General features: G+C 42.1%; 1 long non-coding RNA gene across 1 annotated transcript; it reads right to left on the reverse strand.

The window, feature by feature from the left end:
* Positions 1-2,349: 2,349 nt before the first annotated feature.
* Positions 2,350-4,442, reverse strand: LOC116958913. Its single transcript, XR_004405545.2, has 3 exons — positions 4,379-4,442; positions 4,051-4,139; positions 2,350-2,583 (listed from the first exon to the last, which is right to left on the reverse strand). It is a non-coding gene; the product is annotated as an uncharacterized LOC116958913 (long non-coding RNA).
* Positions 4,443-11,260: the final 6,818 nt, after the last annotated feature.

Genomic DNA, 11,260 nt, shown 5'->3' on the forward strand with positions numbered 1-11,260 from the left:
AAGGCTAATATTTCCCTCCAACTGCTCCACATCTGAGTAACAGTAAAACATTTGGGAGAAAGAGTCATTTTGTTCTGCTGTGTTTGTACAGCATGAGGAGGTCATGCTCCAGGCTCAATTTCAAGCTACTACTACAGTCTGAAGCATAATGAGAAATAATGATAACTTTTTCATTGCTTATAGCACTTACAGTTCCATTTGCTTTCTCTGCTGAAGTGCAGTCATTCCCATTTAAATTCATGATGTAGAACAGGATATGCAGGATAAACAGAGAAAATTATTGAATCATTAAAAATCAAAGGGAGGACATAGTGTGCCTTTTTCCTCTGGTATCTTGAAAGGTCTGTAATTTGCTCCTCCCAAAAAATTTTGGAACAACCCTTTCTTCTTCACAGCCCCTTTATACAATTTCCATTGCAGTCCCCCAGGTGGTGGAAGATCACATATGGTATTTGTGACACTGGGAAAAAAGTGTGTATTATGTTAATGCATATGGAATACAACTTTTTCTCTAAAATAGGTGGGAGTACACTGTAACAAGGCAGAATGCTGACCTCTGCATGCTATAATTTAAAGGGATGTTCAGGACCTAACTCTTGCAGTGAGGTATCCACACTGATAAACACCCACAGTGTTTGTTGTTGTTTGTTTTTTAGAAAAAAAAATAGGCCTAGTGCTGCTTCCACTGAGACAAGTAGATAGATTTTTACTGATTAAAAAGTCAAGAGGAAAAATAATTCACACCTCACCATCACTGTTTGGCACTCATACTGCCAGTCTCAATTACTATGCCAAAAAATGACTAGACATCAACACTTAACAACTGCTCACTCTCATAGTGTGTGTTGCTGGCAGATCAGTAAAGACAGGTTTGTACTGATGCTGCCTATGTTGCATCTGCTACTTGAAGTAAAAAACAGATCTTATTTCAGCTTGTTTCATTCTGTCTCCATGCTAAAGCCTCCTTGGTCATCTAGGCATGGATTTTGTTGCTGTTGGCATCTGAGGAACATCTTGGCAGGGACAGTATGGGAACCAGTTGAAACTAAACAATTGTCAGTTTCTTGAGGGACGTAAGGAAGTGGATACTATGGCAGTCTTCAGGTGCAGACTCACCCAAAATTATTGTAATGGTAGAAAACCGACAGCCTCCACCAAATAGTTCTTTGGAGATTTGAGGTTACATCTGAGAATCCAGAAGCTATAAAAATTGGTTTAAGTTTTCCCAAGTTATGCAGGAAGGCCACTCAGATTCCTTAACTGATGTTTTTCTTAGACATGCATATGAACACAAACACACGCACTGAGTAACAGATGAAAAATTGATACGAAGCCCTAAACTACTTTGAAGTCATGAAGATGGGGAGGAGGGGAGAAGTATGGAAAGTGTTGCTTTGGCACAGGTTCTCCCTTCTGTTGTTCAAGTGAGATCAAAATGTTCTGGTGTGGTAGCCTCTCCACACAGAATGGTCACAGTGTATGCAAGCCATTAGCTGTAGCAGATCTATAAAAAAGCCTGTCAATACACTTCAGAGCAGATGTAGAGTTAAAAAAACAGGGTGTAATTCGTTTGAGAATCCAGCACTTTACTAAAATGAGGAGAAAATTGTTTACGAGTCCAACTTCCAGTAAAATCCAAGCCAAGTCTCCCACAGAATTCAGTGTCAGGAGCAACTAACAGGCTTGTATGAATTAACTACCTCTGTGCACATGGATCTGAGAGAGTTACCAAATGCCTGTCATGATTTTGTATAAGTTTTTGATATTTCTTGCAGGCTTTTGTAGAAGAAGAAATGTTTGGTGTAAATAAATGCAGCAGATTGTTTGCCCACTTTTGCTTTGACAAACATCTTTTTCCATGTCCCAGATAGTCATGCTTCTATTATTTGGAAATTATATCAGAGTGTGACATCTTAGTTCTTATATTAAGGACCTATGTCTTGAAATTCAGGCTTAGTTCTTCTCCTTTTTTTTTAAGGTTTGTTCTGTTGTTTATGGCTAATGCCATTTCTGCTACTCTGAGACATCCATAAATAATTATCAGTGCAGACTGCTCACTGTCAGCAGTGTGTAATGTAGAAACGGAGGAAGTCTTGAATGCTGGTTGGAGCCTCCTCTTTTTCCTGAAATGTATCTCACATAATATCCCCCCACTGAAATGTTTGTCTTGGATCAAAGAAATTGGCAGAAGAAGGTAATTTTTGATCAAAAACACATAAGGGAGTATAAGTTTTTGCAGTAGGTCACAAAGATCAGCTTTTTTTTGTGCCCTCCAGCAACAGATTTTTTTTTACTTTGATTTAGACAGCTGTTTGACATCTTCAGATATGAAACTGCCTGGGATTCTCATTCCTCTGCTTGGTGATTCAGCATTTTAATTTTCAACATCTATTTGTAACAAATGATACTAATAGACACATTAGAAAGACACTTGTGTTTGTTACATGCTGCAGCATCGCAAATATTAGATCTTACTGCTGACTGTATAGCATAGAAGAGAGAGATGAGGGATTTCTCCAAAAGTGGTGGGTACTTTTGCTGCTCATTTTTAATATTTGTGAGGGATGACAACAATTCTGATACCTGAAAAGAATATAAGAAATTTGTTCACATTAATGGAGCAGGACTGTAAAGGTAAATTCTATGGATTTCTATGAATTGTTATTATTGTTGTTGTTGTTGTTACTACTAATACTTAAATTTTTAAATAGTATAAGTTTTGATAAGAGTCACAGTTTGGTAGCCACTGATCTTCATACAATACAAGCAAGTCATCCATGCCACAAAATTCTTACAATCTAAATAGAGCATAAAAGTAATCACAAGCTAGGTATGAAGATAAAAGCAAGATGATCACATGAGAGATGATGAGCCATTGTCCTGGTTCAGGCTGGAATAGAGTTCACATTCGTTTTGGCTGCTGCAGCACACTGAACTCCCAGAGGCTCTATTCCAGACCGAACCAGGACAGCCGTGTTCCCAGCACTCCACAATCATAACAGAATACATTCCTTTTGGATTGATTTGTAACATACTGTATATCTTTTATAATGTTTACAACAGACTGTAGATGTCAACTGCTTCATGAAAAAGATCTCTAGCTTTCCACATCATGTTTTGATTAATAAAATTGGCCAAAACTAATTTTAAAATGCAATTTGTCTGGAACAATGTGTGAGGATACTTGTATAAAGCAGATCATTAGGAGGGAGAAAGTGAACCTAAGGAAGCTGTAACTCTGCTTAGCATCTGTCCAGCAGCCAGTGCCAGCCGATCTCTTACTAGGAAGCTGCGAAGGCAATGCACCAAACCATGAGAAGGATGTGCTATCTGTTTGCTGTCCTATACTACTAAGTACTGTATCCAAATATTATGCATTAAAAATAGTTTCATTTTACTGAAAACTCATGAAAAACTGACCATTTCTGTATATGTGTAAGCAGCATTGCATAGACTAGAAACTAGTTCAGGCAGAATGCCTGTTGTTTGGATTGCAGCGGCTCTTCGGTTTATTCAAACAGTACTCAAAATTTATGAAAGCAAGCTAGTGAGCTGTTTTCATTAAGATGAATGACTATTTGAGGCCACACACTGCAAGGGACAAAGCAGAACCAGATCTCCACCTATTACTGATCTTCTGACCAAGCGTATTGATTCACTCAGCACAACTGAGAATCATCATTATCTTTCGATTTATGCCATGAAGGTAAGACAAATACTTCTTTTTTTTTTTCAGAATAGGGGCATATGATAGTAACTGAAATTCTGTGCTCATATATACTTGAAATGTTAAACTGCTATAATTTCTAATATTATTTTTTTCACCACAAAAATTCAGTACAAATGTGTTTGTGACTCTTAGCCTAGAATATCTTTGCACTCCAACAGTTCCACTATACACACCAAAGGATTTTGAACAAATAAAAACTTGCTACTGTAGAGTTACCTAGCCAATTGCTCTGTAAAAAATAATTGAAAAAAAAAGAGGATGAAAGAAACTAGGTGATACAGAAAACCTACAGACTGCTTTTACACTGTTACAATACTCACTTTCAAGCCAAAAGAGAATGGTTGTTTCTTCTGCTTTGTATCTTCTGGCAGTGTATCTTTCCCATTTTATCCATTGTGCTTTCACTGCGCTGAAAAAAAGAAAAGCGATTTTAATTAGGAATTAAAAGACATCAAAATGATAAACAGGATTAAGAGGAGAAAAGATGAACAAGAAAAGTAAAAATGCCTAAGAGGGACTCAATCCCTTATTCCCCAGTGTCTGGTGACCTAACTGTGGTGCCTCTGTATTATGCATCGCAATAATTTGCCCACCGGAGATTAAAACTGTGAGAAACAAGCCCATGTATATATATAAAAAAGGTTTTACTGGGGACAAAGTCAGTGGAGCAAAGAATACAGCTCTGAGCGCAATGGTACAACCTGCCCTGTCAGGGGCCTCTTTTTATAATTCCAGTCCTCCTTTTTGTACCTGCGCAGTTACTTCTTGGTTTCTTCAGGGCTGTCTCTCCCTGCACTTTTCCCCTACTTCACTACTTCTTATCACAAAACAGACAGCTGCTGAGCAGGGGAGGCAACAGCAATGTTGTATGTAACCTTCGGTTTAAACATGAAATCAAAGAAAGAACAGTGCAACACGGCTAAGCCAAGCAACAAGTCCACTCACTCTCCTTCCCACCCCCTTTCCTCTTCTCTGGAATTTACAGCTGGGTGTTGGTGGGGGGAACTAAGTCCAGGTTCCTCTTCATCAGGAGTTCTTCACTTAACCCTTTTTCTGCTGGCTTCCGTTCCTCTTTACATGATACCTAACCACAGACCACCCCCTCCCCATCCTTTTGCTTGCCCAACTCCACACAACGCCCAACCCTATGCATAACTTGTGATCAAAAAAGGCTTGCTTAACTGTTATAATTTTAACAACACTAATTTTTAATAACAGATTTAGGGTAACTCCATAAAAGTAATTGTTTAATTACTTTTAGCAAAAGCAAAATTATTCTGTTATTTATCACAAAACCTGCTCACAGACAGCAGGATTTCCTAGTTTCCTTATGAGATGATTCCCAGGTCGAGATTTCAGCAGCAAGCTCATCATGAAATACTAAATTTTTCATACTTAGCATCATTCTTTTTTTCCCTTAGTTTCCCTTTTCCTGACACAGACAAAGCCCCTGTTTGCTTGCTGCCCAAGCATCCTGGTAGACCGGCATTATTCTCTCCTCTGCTTATATTTTGCCAGGGCACACCGGCGCCTTCTAAACTCACTTTGTGGGTTTCCCTAGTGGCCTTCCCGCTGCTGCTGCTGTGCTCTCCCCCAAATTCCGCTCCTGCACCCCAAGAAGGCTGAGGGGAGTGAAGGAGACCCCCCCAAAGGGGCTCTTCCTTAGGGGGGGACGCCCAGGGCTTGTTGTCCTGGTGACATCCTGGGCCCACCCCGCTCACCAGGGGCCCTGCCCATGTTTGTGCTGCACACAAACCAGCACGCTCCCGACGAGGTGGAGTTTGCTCAGGGAGAGGGAAATGGAGGGCTGCAGGAACCCCCCGCTGCTGTGAGGGAGCCACCTGTGAGGGAGCGCCCACGCCCCACTCCCTGCCCCCAGCAGCCCCACCGAGGGGGTGGGGCAGCTGACCCAGACGAACATGATTGGTGTGATTGGGGTGTGGGGCGGGGACAGAGCTCGAGTTAGCCAATAGCGGCTCAGGATGCTGTGCACAGGGTGCGCCGGAGGGCGCTGAGGAGCCGCAGGGCGGCAGCAGGCCGTGGGGAAGATGGCCGCCAGCGGCAGGGCCTCGTCTGTCCCGCGCCTCGCTTTCTCTGTTTGGCTCCCCAGCAGGAGGGGAAGGGGAGGGTTGAACCTTCCCCCGTGCCCAAAATGGTGGCGCGCGCTCGCGCCGTGGGATTGCAGCCCCTAGCTGGAGGGGAAGGCTGGTGTCAGTCATGGGGCTAACACTTGGGCCTCTGGGCAGCAAAAATGAGCGTCAATAAATGGCAGCTCAGGTTGGCATGAGGACAGATACAGTACTCTGTGATTTCCACGAAAATGTTATATTTTTTTGTCTAGATATTATTTTACCTCAGGCAAAGAATTTCTGGTTTTCTGCCTATTTTCACTTTCCTCTCACCTCCCACCCAAAAGGTGACTTTTTGGAATTAAAAGTGCCATGCTCTGTGGAGGACTTGCTTTAAACAGGGGGTGACTTCAAAGGAAGCTTCTCAAGCTGGCAGGGCCAGAGGGATCAAGCAGAGCAGAAACAAAGCCACAGCCTTCGCAGTGCACCAAAGCATCTCCCGTGCAAAATTCAGTGCTGGCTGGTTCCCACCAGAGTGCTGTTTGCCAGGAAATATTTTTCCAATTCATAATAAACCAAGGCTTCCATTTTTAGAAGTGCACGCATGCAAAAGCCTCTTTATTGCGACATATGGGCTGAATTATAATGCAGGGCTGTTTTAGCCAGTTTAAGTACAGCCCTGGCAGCACAAATTTCAGTCAGACACAGGATGGCAAATGCATAGATCTAATGTGAATAGTTTTCTTCGAAAGCATCTAAACCTGGAGTTCAAAACCATTTTCCCGAGTCTTTTTAAAGTGCTTCACCGTTCGCAGAGGACATTGTCCATCAGGTGGGAACGGCAAAGACCCATGCTACATGTTAAACAAGCCTTGCATTTAATGGTTGCAAGAGCATTTTAGTATTCTAAGTTATTTGTAGAAACCAGAGGTTCTTCATGAAATGAATATTGTGGGAGGTAACTTACAATATCCTGGCAGCAGGTATTTCAGGCTCCCTCAGGCGTGGGCAGATGATCCCTAGTTCTTGACAGGGTAGTTTAAGTAAACTACACTCACTATGTAACTATTTATCACTGTTGGGGTTTTCCCACATTTCAGCAAGGGTAAACAGGTTCCTCTTCTGGATCAACTAAGTGCAGGGTGCAACACATGAATGTAAACTCACCCTCAACAGCTGAGGCTCAGGAACTTGTTTCACAAATCTGCTGTAGTAGTGGCAGCCTCAGACCGAGGGGATGAGTACACAAGAACTTTCTAAAGCCACTTCAGGAAGTTGCGCCAATGTTTGTTTGATTGAATCTCACATCACAGCTCATAGTAAAGGCAGAAATTCAGAAGATGTATCTCAAGGAGAAGCAATACAATTTATCTTCTCAACAAAGTTTCCAAAAAGCAGTTTTACGTTCCTACTTTTTACATCCAAGTATTGTTTTTTCTGTTTGTTTGTTTTGGGGGAGTATTTATTAGATGTTCACTAGAAATAAACATTGACTACTCACTTCAGCTATCTCTCATTTGCAAATGGGCGGACCTCACCCTGCAAATCTCTTGTGAAAACAGAGGTTGACAGGAGGGACTGCTTCCTGTTCCTTACCACCTATGTGCTTCATAAGATCCCACGAGATTACATTCATTAGCACCCTGCCTTTTCTCCTCATTTGAATACTTACTTGCATTTAAGCTTCTTATATGAAAGAAGCACAAGGAAAGAATTAATATAATTAACAGCAAAGCAATCTAATTTAAACACAGTTTTGCCACACTCCATACAAGTATTTTGCATTTAATCAGAAGGACTACTGTGGTTAGGAATGAAAGGTCTATGTGAATGACTCACTGTGATCAAATTAAGGATTAAAACGTGATTGAAAAAGGCATTGGCTGGCTGCAAATCATCTATAGGAGTTGAGTTCTGCTACTCAGGTTATTTCAAATTTTTGGAGGTTGTCTCATTTCATTAGCTAGTAAGGGGAACTTATTCCTGCTGTCTGGACTTAGCTTGGGTGAGATACAGAAGGAAATTTTCATTAAAATCATGGGCAATAAAATCATTATGCAGTCACTAAAACACCGAGACAAGCAAGGTGTAGAGGATGAGAGTGTTTCTGTTGTAAATGTAGACTATACTGTTTTCTGAGATTCTTTGTCCCGCATCCATCCTGTACCATCCCAGCAAGTAACTTCTGTTACCCTAGAGGTTAAAGCTAACCATCAGGAAGAAATCTGCAACAATTTGGAGCCGGACACAATATTACTGAAGCCCATTAGCACACAACTAGCACGGGGAGGAACGGTGAAAAAACCCCTACTGATGCTTTAGTAGCCAAAGCTGGTCAGAAAGCTATGCTCTGCTCCCCTGCTTCTCTCGGCATCAGGAGCTCTGAAGTGATTTGTCAATATTGCATCTCTGCAGTCATCTGCCATCCCTCGGGAACAGGTAAAAACCACAAAACAGGACACGGGGAGGACAAACGGCCGAGCTGCACGGGAGTTCCCACCAGTAGAAGCGAAAGCACTCCGGAATCCGTGAAACGGGATGGGAGACGGGGAGCGCGGGGGCCGGCAGAGAGGCCGAACGGTTCGCCTTTCGGAACGCGCGGAGTGGAAACTTGCTGCCGCCCCGTGGCAGTGGGTGTGTGCTCCCACCGGCCAGCGCCCGGAGCCCAGCCTGCGGGAGCGGCCGGGGCGGGACCCCCGGGGCCGCGCAGCCCGCGGGGCGGCCCGCCGGCAGGCACCGTAAACGGCGAGGGCAGAGACCTTGCTCAGCTGCAGCGGTTACCCTTCCCCCGCGGTATCTCTCTTTAAGAAAGGCGCCAGGCACCGCGTACAAAACCCGCTATTCGGGCGCCGCCCGGACCCCAAAAGGCAGGCGGAACCGTGCCAGGTACTTGCCTCGCCGCTCACCACATCGAAGCAGCTCATCTCATGGGTGTTAAGAGTAAAGAACTGCTGACTGTCAGGCAGATCGCTTTGTAGGCAAAAAACTGTACCGGTCGCGACAAAAAAAGTAGTTTTTCAAGTACTCTTCTGACGGTTCTTTTGGGAGGAACACAGAGGCTCACACCCCGCCACATCACGCAACGGTGGAATCCGTCTGTCAGAAGAGACTGCAAAGTTTTGGCGTCATAGAAAACGTATCTAATAAATGGCCAGGCAGCTAACGTAAGCACAAGTGGTGTAGTTGGAGAATTTTTCCACTAGTGAAGGCACTGATTTAATAAATGGGGAGAAAAATAATTACAATTAGAAACCCCAAACAATAGAAGCAACCTATGGAAGATAGGATTTAAGTAAAATTTTAAAAATTACGTTTCTGCAACATTAAATTTCAGAGTCCCATTACCTGCATCTTATTTATTTTGGAGTTCATTTTGTCCCATTACCTGTTGTCAGGATGACTTGCATATTGAACTGTTCAGTGTTTTCCTAAACAAGTTGTCCTTCCCGAGCTGTTCAAAGAGAGCTACAAAACGGGGTGGATGAGGAATACTGACTTGATGGTGCAAACAACTGTTTTCTGACATGTTGTGTAAGAACTCCGACAGGTAACTATTGCATTTTCAGGCTCCTGACCATATGAAGGATTTGGTTCTCTCTCTCCAGCATCATGAATATGCAACTGTATCAATAATCTCTAGCATTTTTCCAAAATGTATTACTTTACCCCCTATCGCTCAGAATCTTCACATAACAGGAAGAGGAAACCTAGCTTTATCAGTGGAAAGACTATCTAAGAGAAAACCCCAAATGTGTCATAAACACAGCACACTGGCATGCTAGTGCTATTAAATGGCACTGAAGCAGAATGGCTAGGAATGCCCTTTGACTCTCACCCTCAAGTTGCCTAGCCAATTAAAAACCTTTTATGTCAAGTTACTTGGACCAAAGTTATTATCCTGCATTAAAACAATGACTTTTTGGCATGTAGATGTCTCCAAAATAAGCATCTTGCCTGCTAGAGTTTTTACGCCAAGAATAATCTGGTGCAAAGTTTAACAGAAGTCTATGCATTAACAGCACACCCTTCTGGTATGAGCAAATATTTCTGCACATAGGTGTGTGGTTGTTTTTTTTTTTTTGTTTTTTTTTTTTTGTTTTTTTGTTTGTTTGTTTGTTTTTTTTTTTCTTTTTTCCCCCCCCATATGTTTCTATGCTATTAATATTTGGAAAAGTTTAATACTTCTGAGAAATATTAACTCAGGTAACAGTAATATTCTACCTGCTTTGTAATTTTATCATACAAACCTGTTCTCTTCCCCCCCATGCTTGTTTATTACTGTAAACAGAATTATTCAAGACAGGAATATTTAATCTTTACCAACACACAGTATTTATTATTATAACTGAGAACTCTACATACAGTATTGCACAAAATTTAAACAAATTTAATCAGCAAAACCATGTTCTTGAGCAACTGTAAATAGCACTTTAACACATTGTGCATTAGGTGTCTTAGTAGAGTGACAATTTACAGGATTATTTCATGGGACTATGAAAGCAGAAACTTTCTCTCAAGGCATGTACACAAAACACATGAAAAGGATTGCTATACAAGCCACAGGCCTAAAAAAACCTAAACCAATCCCCTCACCCCAAAACAAGTTAAATGAGTAAGTACTAGCACTCTTAGCAACCACCAGTGCTACCACATTCGAAGTCTTGTCTTCTGCCAAGAAGCAGATAAATGCAATCTAGAGAAATGCCCTTAGCTTGGAGTTTTAGACATACCAATGCAGCTACATCACATTAACAGCAATTTTTTTGTTTGGCAAGACTGAAAGATTTATGACACTATCAATGCACCTAGTCAGTGTATGACCAGTAACTCCCAAATTACCATATAAAGTAACCATGTACAACAGCTGACTCTTGAAGGGAAGTGCTTTTCTATCAAAAGGTGATATACAACCAAAATTCAAATATTTAATATTAAACTGTAGGTGTGGAAACTCTGACCATGTGTTCCTGTGCACTGCATAAAACAGATGAATTATTCTATTTTTCTTTTTTCTTCCCTGTATGCCTGGGAAAGCATGTTAAGGAAAAAAAAATGTAGCTGCAATCCTGTCCTCAGCACATTACTATTCCAAAGTTCTTGACAGGCATGTGGGCACAACTGTCCCAATGAACATGACCTCTGGATTTTCAACATGCAGCCTTAATGCTCTTGGTTCACTCCCATCTCAACACCTCCTCACCCTTGACTGCAAGATTCCAGTCCCTGTCATCCCCTACTTTTTATTTGCACTTTTTTTCCCCCAGCTGTTCCATCAGTTGCCCAGACAGACGTTGTTACCTTCTCGTCTGCACAAGTGAGCAGCTTAGCTGAGTGTCACCTTTGGACAACCAAGGAAGCATAGAGATAAAAGGATGGAACAGCACTCCTCTCATAACCAGCTTTTGGGAAGGCCTGGAGAGACATTTACAGGCCTGCATGAGCTCCAGAGAAGTGCTGAGGA

Source organism: Tyto alba, unplaced genomic scaffold (assembly GCF_018691265.1).
Source record: "Tyto alba isolate M040663 unplaced genomic scaffold, T.alba_DEE_v4.0 Super-Scaffold_13, whole genome shotgun sequence".
Lineage (NCBI taxonomy): Eukaryota > Metazoa > Chordata > Aves > Strigiformes > Tytonidae > Tyto > Tyto alba.